Source organism: Sciurus vulgaris, assembly GCF_902686455.1.
Source record: "Sciurus vulgaris genome assembly, chromosome: 19".
In the NCBI taxonomy this organism is placed as follows: domain Eukaryota; kingdom Metazoa; phylum Chordata; class Mammalia; order Rodentia; family Sciuridae; genus Sciurus; species Sciurus vulgaris.
The window spans coordinates 4615933-4638551 of NC_136480.1; the positions used below are offsets into that span (position 1 = coordinate 4615933).

General features: G+C 41.0%; 1 pseudogene across 1 annotated transcript; it reads right to left on the reverse strand.

The window, feature by feature from the left end:
* Positions 1–20616: 20616 nt before the first annotated feature.
* On the reverse strand, positions 20617–21687 carry LOC306650350 (inhibitor of growth protein 1-like; annotated as a pseudogene). The gene has a single exon. The product of its transcript is annotated as an inhibitor of growth protein 1-like (transcript).
* Positions 21688–22619: the final 932 nt, after the last annotated feature.

A 22619-nucleotide genomic window follows, 5' to 3' on the forward strand; every position in this document is an offset into this window, starting at 1 on the left:
TATGAATACATACTCTCTACTGAGGACTACCTAATGGCACACATATCCTCAAGAATTCACAAAGTGAAGGGGAAGATCCACTAACACCTGTAAAGCAGGCACTTTTATGATATCCTTAACCAAGGAAGGGCCCTGCTTTTTACTATGTTCTGAATGTTTGTGTCTTCCCAAAATTGGTGTCTTTAAATCCTAAACTCCCAAGGTGGTGATAGGAGGTGGTGCTTTGGAGGTTATTAGGTCATGGGGGTGGAGCCACAGGAATGGAATTATTGTCCTTTATGAAAAAGTAACCACAAAGGGACCTCTCATCTTATCCTGTGAGACACAGACAGAGAGTGCATTGCTTTACTCTGATCAGCTGGTGAAATAAGTTCTAGTAGACTGGGTGCTTTATAAGCCACAGACACTCATTTTTCACAGGGCAGAAGAATAAAGATCCAGAAGATTCAATGTCTGCTGAGGAAATTCCTGATGGATGGAGCTTCTGGTTGTGTCCTCCCATGGTGGAAGGAGCCAGCTAGCCTGTGGCATGTGTTCATAAGGACACAAATTCCACTGATGATGGCTCCAGCCTCATGACTTCACCACATCCCCCAAGGACCCACTTTCTCCCAAGCACCTTGTGGGGGTTAAACCTCGGTACATCAGGGAACACACACCTGAACATCAGAGCTGCCTATGAGGGAGAATGTTGGGGGCCACTGCCCTGTAGGGCCCTCAGTGGTGGCTAGCCTCGCCCTAAGATGGCGCCGAGAAGCCCAACTGCAAAGAAAAACAACTTTAAGGAAGTGCTTTCTATTGGCTGACTGATTTCCTCCGTGTCCGTGCTTAGCTCGTGATCAGTACATGTCCTCATTACCCATCATTAAGTCTCCACGAGCCAAACGCCTGACCCATTAAGGTGATTGGCTGTTATATCCCATAAAGCTGCGTACTTTGTGTGGCAGAAGAGAGGAAGAGCAAGCAAAGAGGGCAGGCAGCAGCTGTGGGATGAGAGAAGAGGAGAGGCGGCCGTGGCACAATGAGAGAGGAAGAAGAGAGAAGCGGCAGCTGCACGAGAGAAAAGGAGAGAGAGAGCAGCATGACAAGAGAAGAAGGAGAGAGAGAGCAGCATGACAAGAGAAGAAGGAGAGGGAGAGCAGCGCGACAAGAGAAGAAGGAGAAGACGGTGGCGGTGGAGGAGGAGGAAGAACCAGGCACTTGGCTCAGAAGCCCTCCCATAAAAATAAAGACTTTAAAACTTCATTTGAGAGCCGAGTCTTCATTGTACTCACTGCACGAGACAGGAGAAGCTCCTCCCCAGTCAATTAATAGCCTGGAGACTTTATCTTGAATACCTAACTTCAAGAATTGCACATTTGAAATCCTGCTGCTTGTAAGGTACATAATTTTGGGTATTTTATTAGAGCAGTCCAAACAGACTAACATACATTTCAAATGAGAATTCTGTCCTCTCAACTTTTTCCACCCATATGAACACTTGTCTCAGTTTTGAACAGGTCATGGACTCTCTGGGCCTCCCTGTGTACATCCATGTATCTGCAGAAACAACAGCAAGGAGATCAGAGCACCCCACTAAGGCTCATCCCCACATTCTTCCTTTCTACACATCAAATTTAGAAGCCATCCATGGGCCATTTCCCTGTAAGCAAAGGGTCAGGTAGGCTCAAGCTTCCTGAGCTGGTCCTCTCTGAGCCACCTCTTTAAGACAGGAGTGCAGCCTGCTTCTGCCCTGCACTCTGGTTTCAGCTCTCACCTCATCAGGGACCCCTAGTCATAGTGGAGCCTACCATTGCATACACCTTCTTTTCCTGCTGTAAGGCCTGATTGTGACCTGCCATCCCTGTACCATGCTTACCTGGGCATTTGCTTCTTTGTCCCCACAGTCAGAATGAAGCTGCCATTTGCTAGCTGCATGACCTTGAGCAAGTTAACTTCTACATGGCTCTGCCTTTCTGTCCTGCAAGATGGGTGTGAACATGGCTCCTGCTCACAGGGTTTCTGCTGCCAGTGAAGGGAACAGGGATAAAGTCCTAAACACATTAGTCCAGTATATGCTCAGAAATGACTTCTGTCATTAAGTTTCACCATTACTGGGTGTCAGTCCCACTTTACAATATGGGAAGACTAAAGTGCAGAAAAGTAAAATCATTTAACCAAGTTCACCAGGCCAGTGGGCCCAGGTCTTCTCTGACTCCAGATAGCAGAGCTCAGGGCTAGAACAGCAGAAATGCTATATGAAGGGACACAAGAGAATGAATTGTGGGAAGGAGCTGAGTCCTATAGCTAACACCTGGAGGATGCTGATATTTCACCTTAAAGGCACAAAACTGTAATGAAAACTCAGCCACAGGGACAACATAGTAGTCAACACAGACAATGAATGACACTTAATGTTGCCAGTCTGCTTAGTGGGTGTACAAGCAATAAAAGACACAGATGGGAGGGCCCCACATGCTTCACATCAGATCTTTTTCTCCCTGGGTCTCAGTTCCCTGGTTCCCACAAAAGCAGGATCAGCAGAACATGGAAGCTCCTGGTTGCTCAGGTGACATTCCCAGGAAATAGCATCTTCCTATCTCTTCACAACTGTACTCATTCTCCTCACCCATAAAGAATGGAATGATGTCATATGTCAGAAATAAATGAACCTGTAGAATATCATGCTAATTAAAATAAACCAGACTCAGAAAGTCAAGTGTTGTGTTTTCTCTCCTATATGAAAGATAGAAAGAAATATGGATTGCAAAAAAGAAAGGGGATCTCACGTGAATAGGAGGGAGAAAAGTAGAGTAGAGGCTCATGGGAGAGAGAATGAGAGGGAAAAGTCAGGCACTGAGGAATGGAACTGATCAAATAATGTTATGCACATACATGGCTATGTCCCAGTGAACATACTGTTAAGATAATTAGAATGCCCTAATAAAATGATTGTTTTGGAGTACCAGGGATTGAAATTGTCCATACTTCACCACTGAGTAACAACCCCAGGCATTTTTTGTATTTTATTTTGAGACAGATGATTGCTAAGTTGCTCAGAGCTTTGCCTGAGATACCACTGAGTGGTATAAAGCAAAAATATAAAGGCCCAACCTCCCCTGCCTTAGGGAACACTCATTGTGCACCAAGGATCTACTATCTATGAAGTCATTTACTTCTCATTGTAGTCTTAGGAAACAAGTGGCATTAGCCTCATCTTGCAGATGAATAAATAGAGGCACTGAGAGGTTAAAAATCTATTCAAGACTCTATAAATATATAAAATATATATATTTTATATATAAATATATAAATATATTCAAGACTCTATAAATATATAAAAACCAGAATTAAAATGCATGCTGATCCACTCCAGACCTTGGTCCATTAGTATTTATTCTAATCTAGTTAACACATCTAAGAACATTCCTGAAAGCTTTAATAAATTCAATGCCTGAGACCTACTTCCCAAATATTCTTGTTTAACTGGTTGGAGCTAGACTCCTGGTGTACGTATATTGGTGCCTAACCCTCACAATTAGAGATGGAGTCATTTTTCTATTAAAAAATTAAGGAAACTTAGACAAATAGAGAATGGACTCACCTGCCCAAATTCACACAGCAAGTCCACAGTAGAACAAGGTTGTGTCCCTATACTTCTGTACCTCTCCAAAGAGCTCTCAGTGGCTCCACACAAAAGCAGACTCTACAAAGTTGGGGAGGGACACAAACCAACACTGTGCCACACTCACCCCAGGAGTCTGCCAGGGAATGAGTGTACATTTGGGACAGGATTCAAGGTGGCACCTTGCTGATCAATAGGTCATGCCATGTAAGACATCAGAGTAGGGTAAAATGCAAGTCACCAAAGGAAGAGGTTTAGCTGAGTCAGGACTGGGTTGCATATGGGGACACACTTTTCCACAGTGCATGAAGCCCTGATCTGCCTCCTTCCCAGATGAGTTTTCCCTAATTTCACATATGTTGAAGCAACTACTTGTGCTCTTATCCTATTTTATTTTCCTCTAACATGAATTTTGAGGTCTCATGCTTTGGCAATTGTAAACTTCTTGTGCAGTTTTCAAACCACCCCAGCTTCAACATGTGGAATTTTAGCCAGAAGATATTGGAGTTGTTATTTTATGTATTTTTATTTAGTTCAAGTTTTATTCTCTCTAGAAATAACTAATTTTTAGTTTGTTGTGATACTTGTATTAACCCTTCACATATTGATAAAGGCTATGATAAAAAATTATCTTCTTATTCCAACATCTGGAACATCACTGGGTCTTCTTGATTTTACTTTCTTTTGACTCCAGGTCACAGTGCTCCATTTCATTTTTTAACTAATTTTTATTTGTTCTAATTAGTTGTGCATGATGTTAGAATACACTTATACATTTTGATATATCATGCATAAGTGGACTGTAACTTCACATTTTCTGATTGTTCATATTGTAGGACCACTCTGGTCATGCAGTCATATATTTTTTGTTGTGGTGGTGGTTTTGCAGTGCTGGGGATTGAACCTAGGGCCTTGTGTTTGTGAGGCAAGCACTCTACCAACTGAGCAATGTCCGCAGCCCCAGTCATGTATGTTTATGAGGTAATAAGGTCTGTTTTACTCTACTCTCTTTCCTATCTGCATACTACTTTCACTCCCTTCACATCCTTCCACCTAATAGAAAGTTTATAATGCTTTTTAAATTTAATATATACAGAGGAGAGTGAGCTTAATTTTACCTGGTTTCACTCAGAGAAAGTGCAGGCCTCCCATGTCCATTAGTGAGGATGAGAGTGGATTGTGCAGTTTCCTTAGAGCAGACTCCTGGCTCAGGATCTGCCTCAATTCTCACTACATTTAACCTGTTTCTTACCTCCTCAACCTGTGGCCTTCAGCTCTGCCTCTACTTTTTTACTTCTCATCTCAATTCAGATTGATTTTAATATTTGCTTTGAGCCTGAATCACAAAACTGCCAGTTTGGAAATGATGGAATACAGAAATAACAGTACCCAGAAACTAGGTGGTTCATGTGGGAAGAACCTAGGGAAGAGGAACTCATCACACTTCATGCAGAGAGGACCCTCAGAGCCACTGAGAAACCATGAGAGGTACCAGAAATACCTCACCCCAAAGTAGAGGCACTGTGGATGTGGAATGGGTTTGGAATAATTTGATCTTAGGATCAGAGTTAGAGTGACTGGAGTTGTCAACATGGAGACATGATTCCAATCAAGATCCCTCTCCAGATGTGTCCAGGGAAGTTATAAAAAAGTTTGGAGTCCAGCTCTCCTGGGTTTGTTATTATCCACCAGGGAGTAAAGTAAAATTAAGAGATAGATGACATTTTCCACTGGGGCAGCCACAGTTCTGTGTTCTCCAATGAGATCTTGTCACCTTCCTACAGATATTAAAATTACAGGCCCACAGAGAAAGACTTAAGACACCCTGTGCTTCAAATGTACAATTCTTTGGGCTCTTCTCAGCTGCATGGAGCCCTCCCATGCCCCAGCCATCTAGGTAAGTGCCGCTGTGTCTGAGATGAAGAAGTAGTATGCAGGTGGGTCCTGAAGAAAGGCTGTGGAAGGAGGGTATTTGACTCTACTAATAAGTTTCCAGTAGCTGCAGAGGAGATTTCAAGTTCAACAGTCCTAATTAGCCCAGAGGACTGTGTTCTGTGTAGCATAATGAGGGTATACTTTTCTAAGAATGTTTGCTTCTTTAATTTAGGTCTTTCTAAAGTTAGACAATTTTTTTTCATAGGGAATAGCAATAAACTTGGGCTTTCTATTTTTTCTGACATCTAGTCAGACAACTTATGTATGGTGGGTCATATTTTCAGGTAAACCATAAATATTAATTTAACATTTTTATTATTTATAAGTTTGCTTCTGTCATCTTCATCAATCAAATAGATCTATTGTTGATGCAAGCATCTTCTATAGTTTGAGTCATTACAAGTTTTGAAACCTTTAAAAGGAAATGGCATTCCATATACAAAACCTTATTTTATAGAAGGGGATCTCACCTTGCTATAAAGTACCTACATGTATTTTCTCATGAATACTTTGGATCCAAATTAATTTCACCAATTAAATATTTTCTTACCCTGTACTCATTCAATTAGAAAATGTCAAATGAGATTTCCAAGATGAGGAGGATTGGAAGTGCATTAATAATTTTTAAAAAATCAAATGAAGAAGCTGGTAATTTTCCATTCCTGCCTTCAAAACACCCAGGAATATAATTCTTGAGAATGTAGGGGAAGAATATTAGTGTTCATTTGTGTTTTTTAGTGTTTAATGTTCTGGTCCCTAAAAAGGTACTTTTTCCAATTTCTATTACAATGGAAATGTCAGAATCTTATTTTCTTTAGAAGAATATTTAGGTCACTCAAATACCATCCTGTCCTTGCAACTGTACCTAACTTTTAGATTTTTTTTCCCAAACTCAACTTTTCATGTCTTTAGCATGAACAGATAAATATGAACCCATCTCTTTTTCTTGTAACTAAGATACAAAGAAGAAATGAACATGGAAAGCCAAACCTTTTGATCAAGGAACCAGGACTTGAATCTTGCACACTAAATCAGAGAGAGTCTAGGGGAAGACAAACTCTCCTGGAGGACTGCTTGTGTTTCCCAGTAATGACAACTTGGGGTCTGCAAAGAAGCATCTCTTGGGCTTTCTGGTTTTTGTTTTCTTTTATTTTAAAACAACCCTTTCATGGGCTGGGAATGTGGTTCATTGGTAGAGTGCTTGCCTAGTACTGAGGGTACTGGGTTTCATCCTCAGCACCACATAAAAATAAATAAAAAGAAGATATTGAGTACATCTACAAATAAAAATATTTTTAAAGAATATTTTCTCTCCTATTGAATTCTCTCAGGAGAAATTTTAAATAACTATAATACAAATATCACAGCTCTACATGTGAACACTGTACTGTACAACCCTAATAATTTACATAAGCAACCAATAATTCTCCCCTCTATTTCTCACACATAGTTGTCCTTCACTTGCCCATTGTCCAGCATTTTGATAATCACGTTGCTGGACTTTGTGTATTTCACAGCAGATGTGCCTGCAGAACTGACATCTGCTGGGTGACAGTTTTGCCTTCCTTGAAGTTCCAGCCATTGCTCCCTAGTGCTCTTCATAGATTTTCAGCATAAGTAGTGCTACAAATGTAGAGGGTGTTGATTTTCTGAACCTCAGTCCCAAATATGCTTGCTTGAAGCAGGATCAGTCTGACCCCCCAGATCCCCTTTGTCCATTTTTATCTTAGTGAATAGAAAAGAAGGATGAGAGGATTGGCAACAGTGGGCACACTAAGCTCTGTGACATGATGTTGCAAAGCAAGTGAGGCTGCACATCCACAGCTAAGGGGTGAGTACATAGTAGGATTTCTCTGTCATCTCATCCCAAAGAAAGGGGCAAGATGCTGCTCACACTGCAGATGAGAAAACAGATGTGTGCTCCCTTCACAAATGCAATTTGAAATAATTTGTCCTACAGCATGCACCCCTCAGTGTTGTTTCAGTTGATTTATTAATGATATTAGCTCTGATAGCCAGAATAAAGACAGCACTGAAATCATATATTCATGTATACAATTACTCCATTGTTGTTTATTCTTCAGAGAGTTAGAATTCTCCACTCTTATGCCATCCTTCCAATTGAATTCAACAAACGTAGTTTTCCATATGTACCCTGGGCTTAAGAAAGAGGAGAAAGATGGAAATCAAGTAAGATACTACTTCTGAAAACCTCAGGGTGAGATTACAGTTAAGATCTATTTTCAAAAATATGTAAATTCTGATTGGATAGAAAAGCAGATGTACAGTGGGAGTCCAACAATCATTACATAATCCAGACATGGTTTGGTAATAATAGGAAAAAGTGACATGGAGGGTGTCAGAGAGGCTTGAGTGCTGAAGTAGTGTGTTGGGATAAATCCAGACATTTCCTAATTGTAATAGGATAGGCTGAGATTCATGCAGGTGATACTATTTGAAATAATGACTTTGTCTTCATTTTTTCCTAAGATAGATACTATGGGATTCCTTGCCAAAAGATGAAAAATACCAACCAATTATATGATTTTACTGGCATAAGAAATGCACTTTTCTCCGAAGTGGGCATTGGGATCTCAGCCAACACCATCCTGCTTCTCTTCCACATCTTCACGTTCCTTCTCCAGCACAAGCTCAAACCCACTGACTTGATCATTGGTGTCCTGGCCCTAATCCACCTAGGGATGCTGATAATTTTGGGATGCACTGGTACAAATGTTTTTGTGTCTCAGGACTTCTGGAATGACATCAAGTGTAAATCATTTATCTCCTTGTACAGGTTTTTGAGGGGCTTTTCCATTTGTGCCACCTGCCTGCTGAGTGTTGTGCAGGCCATCACCCTCAGCCCCAGAAGCTCCTGCTTGGCAAAGTTCAAACATAGATCCCCACATCAGAACCTGTGTACTCTCATGTTCCTGTGGATCTTCTATATGGTCTTTAGTGCTCCCTTATCATACTCTTCTACTGCCATCCTTAATGTGACCTCAATTAGCATTGTATATAATACTAAATTATGCATGATTTTATCAATGAGTTACTTTCAAAGGCATTTATTTTCTGTATTAGGTGTATTCCGGGATGTCTTTCTCATAGGACTCATGGCCCTCTCCAGTGGATACATGGTGGTTCTCTTGTGCAGGCACAAGAGGTACTTTCAGTACCTTCAAAGCACCAGCCTGTCTCCAAAAGCATCCCCTGTACAGAGGGCCACATGGACCATCCTTCTGCTCATGAATTTCTTTGTGCTCATGTATTGTTTGGACTGCATCTTTTCCTCCTCAAGAATTATGTGGAATAATGACCCCATTTGTCACTATATTCAAATGATTGTGGCCAATGGATATGCCACAACTTGTCCTTTGTTGATAATCTTTACTGAAAAACAATTTATTAACTTCTGGAAATGTTTTTTGGGGAAGATAGCACATATTTAACTACTGGTGAAGAATAAGTTCCAATATACTGGTTTCTGAATAATAAATTGTGGCATAGAATATATGCTCTGGATTAAGTGAATATGGAAATATACATGTGTTTAAATGTGCATACTTTTTTACATGTAAGTAACAAATATGTCATAGAAATGTCAATCATGTATCTTTTTAAGATAACATAGGGACACGACATATCTGTGTGACATCAGTATCTCATTCTCACAAGTTGGGTCTCACCTTTATGGCCTAGGATAGCTACTTATGAACACATTGAGGGTGTACAGCACTTTTCAATAAGTGCTTCAATGAGTTGTAGTTTCCCAATTAATATGTCAATATTTATTGCCATGAAGTACCTACCTTATCCATCAATTGTCCTTTCATTTTGATCTGCTAAAATGACTTTAAATCAGGGGTCAGAGTTATCATATGTAAACTAATACTCATATTAACATTCTTAAGGATATCCCATAGTGGAAACAACTGAATATTATCCCACTGCTTGGTTTATACTGGAAAGACGTAAAATCAGCATACTACAGTGGTGCAGCCACATCAATGTTTATAGCAGTTCAATTTTCAGTAGTTAGATTGTGGAACCACCTACATGCCCTTCAACAGATGAATGATATAGAAACTATGGCATATATATATATATATATATATGCACAAAGAAATATTATACAGTCATAAAAAGAATAAAATTATGGCATTTGCAGGTGTATGGATGAAGTTGGAGAATATCATGCAAAGTGAGGGAAGCCAATCCCCCTGAATAAAGCAAAGGCCTTATGTTTTCTCTGATAGGTGCATGATGATACATAGTGGAAAGGGAGGGGTGAGGGAAGAATGGAGGAAGGATGTATTGTGTAGAGGGAAATGAGGGGTGGGGAGGGAATGGAAGAAAGGAAAGATAGTAGAATGAGACAAACATGGTTTCCCTATGTACATTTATGATTACACAAATGGTATGACTCTATTTCGTGTACAACCAAAGAAATGAAAACTGTACCCTATTTGTGTAAAATGAATAAAAAATAATGAAAAATAAAGAAGTTACTTCAAAGATAAAAAAGAGAGACAATGAATGGGAAAAGAACACAAAATATCACTATTTGTCATTGACATGATTCTATATTTAGAAGATCTAAAAAATTTCACCAGAAAACTTCCAGAATTAATAAATAAAGTCCGTAAAGTAGCAGGATATAAAATTAACACACATAATTCAAATGCATTCCTATACATCAGTGATAAATCCACTGAAAGAGAAACTAGGAAAGATACTCTAGTCACAAAAGCCTCAAAAAATAAAATATTTGGGAGTTAACCTAAAAAAAGAAGTGAAAGACCTCTACAATGAAAACTAAAGAACAGTGAAGAAAGAAATTGAAATAAAACATTAGAAGATGGAAAGATCTCTCATGTGCTTCAATAGGCAGAATTAACATTGTCAAAATGGACATACTGCCAAAAGCATTATATAGATTTAATGCAATTCCTAATAAAACTCCTGATGACATTCTTCATTGAAACAGAGAAATAATCATGAAATTCATTTGCAAAAGTAAGAGAACCAGAATAGCTGAAGCAATTCTTAGCAAGAGGAATGAAACAGAAGTCATCACAGTACCAGAACTTAAAATATACTACAGAGTCACAGTAGCAAAAATGGCATGGTGTTGGCACCACATCAGACACATAGACCAATGGTTCAGAAAAGAACACATAGAGACAAATCCATATAAATACAATTATCTTATACTATAGAAAATGCCAAGAAGATAAATGGAGAAAAGATAGCCTCTTCAACAAATGGTGCTGAGCAAACTGGAAATCTGTGCCTAGGCACTAGAGCAGAGACTCTGCATCTAATGGTAGGAAAAGTAGACCCAATCTCCACAATGCTGATTATAGGAACTGACTTAATTAGCAAGACTCTCAAGGCACAAGAAGTAAAATCATGAACCAGTAAATGAGATGTAATTGAACAAATGCTTCTTCACAGCAACAGAAACAATAGCATGAAGAGAGAACCTACAGAATGGATGAAAATCTTTAGCACACACTGCAGATTGACCATTAGTCTCCAGAATATATAAAGAACTCAAAAAACTAAACACCAAAAATATCAAATAACCCAATCAATAAATGGGTTAAGAAAATAAAGACACTTCACAAAAGAAGAAATACAATTGATGAGCAAATACATGAAAAATGGTTTAATATTTTCAGCAATTAGAGAAATGTAAATCAAAACTACATCAAGATTCCATCTCACTCCAGTCAAGTGCAATTAACAGGAATATGAGCAAAAACAAATGTTGTCAAGGAGGTGGGGAAAAAGGTACACTCATCCAATTTGCTGGTGGGACTTCAAATTGGTGCAACCACTCTGGAAAGCAGTGTGGAGATTCCTCAGAAAACTTGTGATGGAACCACCATTTGACCCAGCTATCCCACTCCTCGTTTTATACTCACAGGACTTAAAGTCAGCATATTACAGTGATGTAGTCACATCAATGCTCATAGTAGCTCAATTCACAAAAGATAAACCATTTAATCAAAGTAGGTGCCCTTAAACAGATGAATGTATTGATTGCATCTTAGTACTTACCTTTTCTAAGTGAATTCCAAGAAGAGAATGGATGCATGTATGAACACAGCATGTACATGCAACCTGCATATATTCTGCATCTGGCCACCTCATGCACAATGAGGAGTTTTGATTCCCATCTTTACCAGAAGAACACTGGGTAAGGAAATATGGGAGCTGAGAGGGAGTCAGGTAAAAGGTAACTGTTTTCTATCTACAAATAAGTACACAGAGGGAGGGTGCTGAAGCCCAGGCAGGCCACACTTTGGTTATAAACCAGAACTAGATTCAAATGCAGAAAGAAGGCAGTGTGTTCTTCACCAAGTCTAAAGATACCTGTCTTATCCTTTGTCACTGTGTTATCCCACTTCTGAGGCTAAAGATGTGAAGGAAAAGGAAAACAAGGGCCATCTACAGTCACTTTCCTTTCAGGTCTAATTTATTAATAAACCAATCTGAGAAATTGTGAAATGCCTAGGAGTAGTGAAAAAAACTGAGTTGGTGTTGTGTAATATTTTCCCTGCTCAGGTATGAATAAACTCAACGTCAGTATGCAGGGTATAGAATATGACTTGCTTGTAAGGTAAAAGATCTTCAAAGAGGGAAAGCTGAAATACAAGCAGTAAAACAAGTGACTTGAATAGTGAAATGAAACTGAAAGCAACAAATTAATATATTTTAATACTGACATAAATAAATGACTATGTAGATAATATATAAAGGGAACAGACAAAACTTTCTAACAGAAGAGTTGAAAACAATGCAGATGGACAGCATCCCCTCCTGCAGGTGGTGCTTAGTGCTGCTCTTCTTTTCAGAGTAGATAGATTCAGTGACTTGATCACATAGAATAGTGCTGGAAAAGGAAAAACTTCCCAAAGTTTGAACCTAGCATCAGAAACATCTAGCACCATATCTGATGGTCCCTCCTTTGTCATCCTCTAGGCCACTTCTGAGTGGCTTTCAGGACAAGAGGACCTGCCTGTTTTGAAAATCATCTCTTCCCAGAAATCCATGTCATTCCATTTCCCTGGTTTTACATTTCCCTAACTACCCAGTTTTCCATTTCCCTAACTACCCTGCTCTGTCTCCTTCATAGAATTCTATTTTCCCTTTGTTAAATATAGGCAGGTCCCCAGTTAGCGCAAGACTCCTTGTGCTTCTCTGTTGTCACTCTCATTGTACTTGGCCCAAAGACTCATGGCAGTAAATATTTTCCACATTCTTCTGCCTGCCAAATGTCCACCTCTTCCCTGCCCTCTCCTCTCACCTTCAGATCTATCCAGATAGATATGCAGTAGACATTACAAATACCAACATGAAGGCATTCCTGCAAACAAATGCTCTTTTTCCTTCCCCATGTGGTTTTTCTGCTACATCCAATATCGGGTGTCAGTAATCCCCTAGGTTGCTCAAGCCAAAAATTTAGGAATTGCAATTGATCTTTTGACCCTCACCCCTATAGCAATCCATCAGCAATTCCTGCTTATTCTAGAGACAAAATTATAAATACACGAGTGTATATATAAACAAAATTATAAACATATGATATGTATAAAATTTAAAAATAATTATAAATAAATCAGAAGACTGCTTTCCTTTTCTTGTTACCTAGTCATGCCATCATGTTTTATAATAGGTATTCTATTGATACACAGTCCCATGGGGCAAGATCTGCTAAATGGCAAAAAATCCTCCTTACATCACAGGGACTTAAAGCTGCTTTTGCTAAAAAACATGGATGCTTCACTAAAATCTTCAGATGCCCAATGGGGTGTGGCCTTATAATAATCAGAGCCCAGCAAAGAACACAAAATGCCTCCAACATTAGCAGATTCCTGAAGTATCCCATGAACATCAGCTGTAGGAAGAGGCCATGACTAATAAACTTAGACCCTTACAACACTTCTTAATAATGTTCTGAGAATACATATTTCTATATTCATATATATATGTTTCTTTGTGTGTGTGTGTAAATATATAATATATATATATTATACATATATATACATATATAATATGTATGTGTGTGTGTGTGTCTTCATCTTCTCTGCCAATATGACAATGAACACTTTGAGTAGTGAGTATAATAATACTTCCTTTCATAGCTGGAGAATTAATTCCATACATAAAATTCATTAAGAGTTTCAAAGAGCCCAGACAGGGTGGCACATGCCCGTAGTCCCAGAAGCTCAGGAGGCAAAGGCAGGAGGATGGCAAATTCAAAGACAGTCTCAGCAATGGTGAGGGGCTAAGCAACTCAGTGAGACCCTGTCTCTTTATAAAATATGGCAAGGAATGTAGCTCATTGGTTGAGTGTCCCTCAGTTCAATCCTGGTACCCCGTACAAAAAAGTTTTACAAGGAAAATACAGCTTGCTTATAGACAAGTACTGAAGGGCTTTCTAAAACTTCCAGTAACCAAGCCAGCCAATAGGTTGGCAGAAAATATGGTGGACCCTCAACAAAGTCTTAAGTGCAGTTCTGGCACTATCTAGTGCCTAATCAGGAGTTCAGCACTTCTAAGAATCAAAAACACACACACTAAACAGAGCGGTATGAACTGGTAGGGGCGAGGGAGTTGTTCACAAAACCTTGGGGAGGGATGGGGAGATACAATTTAGAACTAAGTGAGGGAGAGTTCCTGAAGGAGGGCTTTATCTCACAGTTGGAAGAGCTTTTGGGGCAGCTAAGTGACATGATGAGAGGTGAGTATTAGAATAATGAAGCAGGTGAATCATTGCCATGGATGGTAACATTAGATCAGATGCCTACAGGTGTCAGGGCTCCATGTCTGTTTAGTGCCTGAATTCTTGGACCAGACCAGTGAAACACCAGCACCGACAAGAATGGAGGCAGGGATTCCTGGCTGGCTAGTTTATGTCTATGTTATTCCTGCCTAGAACAGAGTGTGGTACATAATACATTTTAAAATACAAGGGGGACATATTTTCCTGTACAAAATTAAATGATTATACTGTCAAAACCCAGACTTCCTGCTCCATACATGCCAAACTCTCTGTTAGAGAACCACGAAGCTGGGGCTTGGCCTCACATCAGCCTGAGAGGCAGGTGTCACATCCATATCCTGTTTTACAGAGGCAGTATGTCCCCCAAGGTAGCCCCTGGCACTGTTCAAGGCTACCTCTACCATGTATGCTTCTCTCTCTGCCCAGGCAGTAGAAAAACCCTGCATGTGAGTGACATGGGACTTTGCAATTCAGACCAGGTTCCAGAGAGTGACAGCTACACCACCCTCTTAACCTCTCTGGACCTTCAGGTCACACATCAGGCACCAGAAATCTCTGAACAACCCTGGGACAGTGGTCACTCACAAAAAAAACAAGGTCTCTAAAGCCACATTCCCCAGGACACCTCCCAGAAAGCCCACAGATTCCAACCCCCCTGAATACACTGAAGTCCACATCATCCAGTGAGAGGGAAGAATTAAGGAAGGCTGCACTTTGCATCCTTAGACTCCCTCCATTGCCTCCTTCTTTAGCTAGGGAAACTAAGGCCCCAGCAGGAACAGATTCTGAGGTCACATCTTTCGCAGGGGAGGCCAAGGACATGCCTTCCTGGAGGAGTCCACAGCAACCTCTGACAAGATTTCCAGAGCATGGGTGCTTCTGCAGGGTCCCTTCACCTCTTGAGTTGGCAACCACCATGCCCTCTAGTCACCAGTTGAGGAGAACACGTCAGGAGTCCTGAGCAGGAAGAACATGTGAGGAGTCCTGAGCAGGGCTTCCTCCCACGTGCTTCATCTGGCCCCGCCCCTCCAGCTGCTCCAACCCCACTCAGCTCCACCCCCCAGCTCCTCCCATTCCCCATGTTCCACTTGGCCCCAGTGGGCACCAGGGGAATCGCTTGGCTAGTCACTTCTGCTCCACTTGATACCCCTCAATTTCTCAGTCTCTGCCCAATGTTTGGGCTCCACTTGGCGCCCCTCTGCAGCACCATGCCAACTCCACCGACTTGTTCCACTGCTTTCCGACTACCTAGCTCCTCCTCATATGGAAAATTTAACATACTGGAATTGCATGTTTTCCCTTCTGGTCCTGGAAACTTTTTTGACTTGGCTTGGCCCAATTCCACTGACATCCAGTGAAATCCCAAGAGTTCTGCTCTTCTCCATCAGTCTGGCTGTCCAGTCAAGCTCACAGGGACACCTGCCATTCCCTCAGCCCCCTGGTGGATACACTGCACTTGATAGTGTTGTTGGAAATGAATGAAAAAGGTCTTGTGGAGTTGCCTGTGGTCCTGGACACCACTCAGGTTCAGGGAAAATTGGACTTGGGGTCTGTTAGTGTTGACTCCACACATAAAAAGTGGATGGCTTTGGACCACTCTGCTCACCTCTGAATCAGTCTCTTCATTTACACAGTGTAGATGATAATGATTTTTAGCATGCTGGCAAGCATGTTTTGAACATCATCTGTATGTCAACCCTATCATGGAAGCAGAAAGACTGATAAGCAAGAGAGCAAGGTCCCTGTCCTGCATGTGGAGGAGCCCAGCCAGGATTAAAGGAGTACATGTTTGGACAGGACCTTGCTCTCTGCTTTTCTCTAGTGCTGTAGCCTTCAGCACCTTCTCTGAGTCTTTGAACACAGATGGGCACAGCTCTTGGCAAACAAGAACCATCTGTGCTGTCCTCGCCAGCCCCAGGCACCTCATGATGAGGTAGCACAGGTGTCTGACCATGGGCCATCTTTCTGAAGGTTGGATCTTGGGAGGAGATCCTCTTTATAATGACCTCTGTAAATATCATTCATTCTGAAAACCTGACTCATTGCTTGGGAGACAGGACAGCAACTGGGGATTTTGGGTACAAGTTGCAGAAACAGAGCTGGGTGTTTAAAAAAAAAAAAAACATATGTTAGAGGACATGGGAGAGGTCAAGGAAACCTGACAAACAAAGTTCAACAGAGGAGGAGCTGGACTCTGCCAGGTGATCTCAGCATCCCAAACCCCTGCACACTACTTCCTGGACACTGTTTCTAGGTAAGCACACTATAAACCTTTCTGCTGTCCCTTTGTCGCTGCTCTGATTCAAATCTCTAGAAAAAGGATCAGATTGGCTGGGTATAGATATCTGAAAATCCTTCACATTCAGCTAGTTATTGGAGAATGAGTAGAAATTCATTAAAGGGAAAAAGGAAGGACATTCCAGTTAAGAACAGCATGTATGTCCCCACAAAGGAATTGAGGGTCTCTCAGAATCATGCAGCCACACTATGACAGGTGCTTTCTTTGTCATGTCATTCAATGCCCCCAAACCCTGCAAAATAGTGCTAATTTTTTGGAAAACTGATTGCATTGTTTTATAAAAATGCTAAAGGCTCTTATAAAGAATTGAAAATATACAGCAGAATACTGCAAAACTGGAAAAGAGATGGGAATCACAACACACCTGCTGCCCCAGACACCAGCATTAGCATTAAACCACATCATCCCAGATGCCTCTCTCATCACCTAGATGGGAGGGAGGGAAGTAAAAAGGGAGGGAAGAGTCTTAGAAAGAAGGAAAAGGATTTGATTAAAATGAAATCAAATGTATATTGTAATTTTTAAAAATACAGCAGTTCCACTTGAATTTAAGAAAAGAAAAACAAATTCAGGTGAAAGAGAAGTGCTTACTAACTTTATATATTTCTTTTGTGACCAAAATGCCTACTTAATATAAGATCATTTTGATATTGTGATTACATTTTTTTCCTCAAAATATATTCTAAAAATATTTTTTAAAAGACTGAGATTGTGACTCAGTGGTTAAGCATCTCTGGGCTCAATCCCTGGTAAATAAATAAATAAATAGATAAATAAAATGTGCATCACTTTTCTTTAATTCCATATTTCAACTTTCAGCATTTACCTTTCTCTGTTGTGGCTGATGAGAAAAGCAAGTCTCTCACATTCGTCCATGCCAATACCCAAGAGTGTGCTGTCAGGAAACTGCTTTATGCCAAGGCCTATAAATCACCTGCCTGCCACCTCACTTCCCTTGGATATTTCATCCACATCCTAGCTTTGTCAGGAGCCATCACTCACCTCCAATCATGGTACCCTGGCTTCTTCCTTTCTTTCTTAGATTTAAGTTTTTAATTGGTGTAGCCTCACTTTATGGATGACAGCAAGACTTGCTCAAAGTCCTTTTCTCCAAGGCCAATCAGTAGATGAAGTGAGATTCTGACCAGTGTTTGCCTCTTGTAGAAACAGTGCTCAGGAGGGCCATGGGGGCTCTGAGATTTTGGACTAGAGTTCTGGCATCAAAAGGATAGAGATTCACTCTCCGTGAACCTTCTGGGGAGGGTGAGGGATACTGGAAAGGACTCAGGGCTAACTCTGCCCCAACGGCTCAGATTAGCAACTGGACAGGTTTCCTCTGGTGCCTCCATAACATCCCCAAAAATCTGATAAAGGAATGGGTGACAAATTTTGCTGGTACTCTTGGCCTCAATTTTCTCCCTACCTGAGGACTCTGTACAAAAAGTAGAACAAGGTAGAAATTCAATGCATGTGTTCCTCCTCTACTACATAAAATACACCTTCCAAATACTGAAAAAGTTTCTGCTCTCTTGATCAGGGTTAGGCTGAAATGGGATGTTGCTCTTTGATGGATAGAAACTTTCTCTTAATTACAATATATAACTTCTAGGTATTTGCAAAATAATTTGCTCTTAGTTTATAATACTATACTGTGCACTTATACATTTTCTTAACAATATAAATTTCCTACTGTTCTTACTACCAAGAACAGAAGGGAGGGAGGGAAGAAAATCAAGAAAGAGTAGAGGAAGAGAGGAGGTAGCGGGCAGGCAAAAGAGGTCTAGCCCTGTGATGTCCTCCTACACAGTGGCCCTGTCCATGCTGGAATGCTATGCTGTTGCCATTGTAAATTTTTATTAATTGTATCTTAGTGCTTCAGTTTCATAAGTGGATTCTAAAAAGACAACGGACCACATGTATGAACACAGCACATTCATGTAACTACTTGTACACTGTGTCTGGCCACCTCATGCATATTAAGGAGTTTTAATTTTCATCAGCACAGAAGTCCATTGGGTCAACAAACTGTGGGATATTGGAGGGACTAGGGCATAAAGTGAGTGTGTCCTGTCGATGAAAAAACACACAGAGGGAGGGCACTTAAGCCCAGAAGGGCCACACTGTGGGGTCCAATGAGAACTCAAATCAAATGCAGAAGAAGGCAGTGAATTCTTCACCAAGACCAAGGACCCCTGTTTTCTCCTTTGTCACTCATGGTACTTCACTGTGTGAGCCCACCTCCCCAGCTGAGGATGTGAAGGGAAAGGGAAACCAGGGCCATCTACAGCCACTTTCTTTACAGTTTTAAGTCATTAACAAACCAATGGGAGAAATTGTTACTGGTTATCAAGGTGTAACAGAACAATTGCATTGGTTGGTTGTGTGTAACATTTTCATTTTCACTTCTCTGGTATGGATGAACTCAATGTGGGAGTGCAGGCTACAAAATATGACTTCCTTGTAAGTTTGCATTTAGAATTGACATTGCATAAATAAAGATGAATGTTAAAAGTCTTGAAAATAATTTACAATGCTGGTTTTTAGGTAATGAAAAGGACACTACAGGACAAAGTGCACAAGACACATGACTTGAACACAGAGAAAGAAACAGATTACTGTTGCATGATGTTAATGTCACAGGTTACCTGCTATTTGATCAAGGCCTCTCTTTTCATTTAGCCTTGGGCCTGAAAAATTACATAGCTGACCCTAATAACTACCCATGAAAAGGAGTCTATTTCCTTCCAAAAATGGCTGATCCTGGGATCTCATAATGTAAATGAAAATTGAGCCTGGAAGACTAAGAAGAAGAAAAAGGAAGAGGAGGAGGAGAAAGAGGAGAAAATGGAAGAGGAAGAAGAAGGAAAACCATGATTAATAAGAAAAGACTGACATACAGTTCTCCTCACAGGTGACTGACAATGACCATTTTCACAGGCAGGGAGCAAACCAGAAGGAGGACGAGAAGTAGAAGGGGTGAAGGAGAAGAGGAGGAGGGGAGGAGGATGAGTAAACTCAATTATGGACAGATAACAAAGGACTTAGGAACAAAGGTACAAGATCTTCAATGAGCTAAAGCTGTAAGAATATGAGTAGGAAAATAAATAGCTTTAATAATAAAATATGATCTAAAGAAAAAATGAATGTTTACTAACATGAATAATTACTTCCCTAGATAATAAGTAAAGGGAACGAACAGATATCCTTACAGAAGAGTTTAAAACCATGCAGGTGGACAGCATCCCCACCAGCAGGTGGAGCTTGTTACTCTTCTCATTTTCAGGGTGTGCTGATTCCTTTATCCTACATGGATGAAGGGGAAAGCAGTAACTTCCCAATGATGAGCCTGGCACAAACAACCGTGATCATGGATGGATGGTAACATCTCAAGGATTTCAGTGAACATCGTTTAACTCTGTCATGCTGTGACAAGAAAACATTTTATCTCTGTCCTATTTCTTACTAAATTATTTAATCACCAGTCTGAAAACACACACACACACTCTCACACACAAATACCACAAAAAAACATGGAAGGCACATGCTACAAAATGTGTGGCCAGTATTTGCCATTATTGTGAATACCATGATAAATAAGACAAGACTGAGATACAGTTCTCCTCACAAGTGACTGATGATGACCATTTTCACAAAGCAGGAAGCAAACCAGAAGAATATAATCTCCCTCCCCCACTTTTGAGGTCATGCCTCTCAGTGATCAAACAGAATGACTAGTTCTATGTGTTTTGAATAAATACATATTAATTGCACATGTTAATGGGATTGACTGTGATATTTCCAAATGCATGGTAAGCAGTGAACATTTCTAATGATGTGTCTTTCACTCCCTCCCCATCACCTGCCCCAACACCCTTCCCAGTCACCAGTAATCATGATTGTGCTTCCATATTTAAAAAAAAATCAACTCTAGTGTATAGGTGGCAAACATGGTAATAGAACAGATATTTCTTTTTTTTTTTTTAAGTGTTTAATTCAAACCTATATTTGTAGTTCCTAAAACGTTGATCCACAGACCACTGTCTTCTTACACATGTGTACCAGTGAAAACAAAAGGCCAGGAGACTCACTGCCATCCCCATGAAGGGGACGCGCCTTTTCCAACATTCCTTGAAAATATACATTTGACCATCCTCACACCTCAGCGCAGGCGGCAATGTAATAAAGACACTGGCTGATTCTGTTCTCCTCACTACTAGTGAATGTCCACAAACTACCTGTTATAGGCTCTCTCTTTTTTGGACTTCTCCAATGCTTTGTCCATCGTTTTCTCATTTTCCCCCCGACACTTGGGACAGTACCACTTGCCCTTTGGTTTATGATTGAGTCCCACACACGAGAAGTGGAGCCACTCGATGGGGCACTCGTCATTGTCGCAACCTATCATTTCTCCATAGGAGACCTGATTGCACAGACAGTACGTGGGCTCGTTTGGGTCGATGGGAAGGTCTGCAGGGGACGCTTCCCTCTCTGCTTTGGCCTTGGAGCGTTTTTTCTTCTTGGAGGTCTTTGCTTTCTTCTCCTTGGGTGTTCCTGAGGTGATGTCATCATGGTCGTGATTATTAGACGCGTTCTCGCGGTTCTCATTGTTGCGCTGCCGCCGGGAGCGCTTGTTATTGGGCTTTCCTGCCTGCGCGATCGTCTCATTCTTTGCCTTCTCTTGGCCAGCTTTGCCGCTGTTGCCAGTGGTGTCGCTGATCTCCTGATGAGCCTCGAAGAGTTCCACGTGACTGTCCACTTGTCTGCTCCGGGTCTCCACCAGCTCCACCATCTGACTCACGATCTGAATCTTCCCATGGCCCAGCTCCTGGCTCCGGAAAGGGCTCTCTGGATGCAGTGTAACACTCGGCGTTTTGGGCACCATCTGTCTCTCCTTTAAACTTCTCATAATACTCATCCAATTCCTTCAGGATTTGACTCCAGGTCAAGCGCAGCCGCACCCTCGACTCAGCAGAGCGGCAGCGCGGGCCATAGGGACTGGGCGGGCGGCCGGACCCGCTGCCTGCGAGCCGGGAGCCGCCATTGCCCCGCGCCCGGAAGTCTAGAACAGATATTTCTGAAGCCACAAACAAGCACGTTCTGGAAAGACTGCCTCACCACTTCTCAGGCCCACCAATATTAATACCTGGTTAGGTCTCTCCTCATCACATCATCTGTAATCAGAAAAATCCCCACCAGCTGCCTTCACTGTGCCAACTTCTATTCTAGGGCACCAAACCTAAGGGTCCCTCCTTGGTCACCCTCTGGTTCACTTCTGAGTGGTCTTCAGGACCAGAGGTCTTGCCATTCTTTTAAAAATCATCTCTTCCCAGAAATCCAGGTCATTCCATTTCCATTATTGTCCCATCTCCCTAATTGGATGTTCTTGCTCTCTGTCTCCTTGATAGACTATTCTTCCCCATCAATAAACAGGTGTGTCCCTAGATCAGAGTAAGGCTCTCTGTACTTTTCTATCTTCACCCTCACCCTAGGCCATCTTAAGTATCAGAATATTTTTTGCACATCCCCCTGCCTCCCAAATGTCCATCATTTTTACAGCCCTCTTCCTTCACCTTCAGGCCTAGTAAGCATCACAAACAACTGGAAAACCATTCCCCCAAACCAGTGCTCCTTTTTCTGCCTCACATGGTCTTCTGCCCCATGAAGTACTGGATATCAATAAGCCCCTAGGTTGCTCAAGTCAAAAATCCAACAATTGTCACTGGTGTTTTCCCACTTACCTCAACCTGAATCCATGTCCCATGCTGCTAATTCCAGAGACAAAATTATAAACATACACGTTTGTGTATGTACATATACAGATATAAAATTATAAATATATAAATTATATAATTACATATATGATTATGTATCTAAAATATCTATAATAATAACTAAATCAATGAATTATATTCAACCACTTTTATCCTCATTATCTAGTCATGTCATTATGTTATATGATATTCTATTGATACACATGCCCTTGG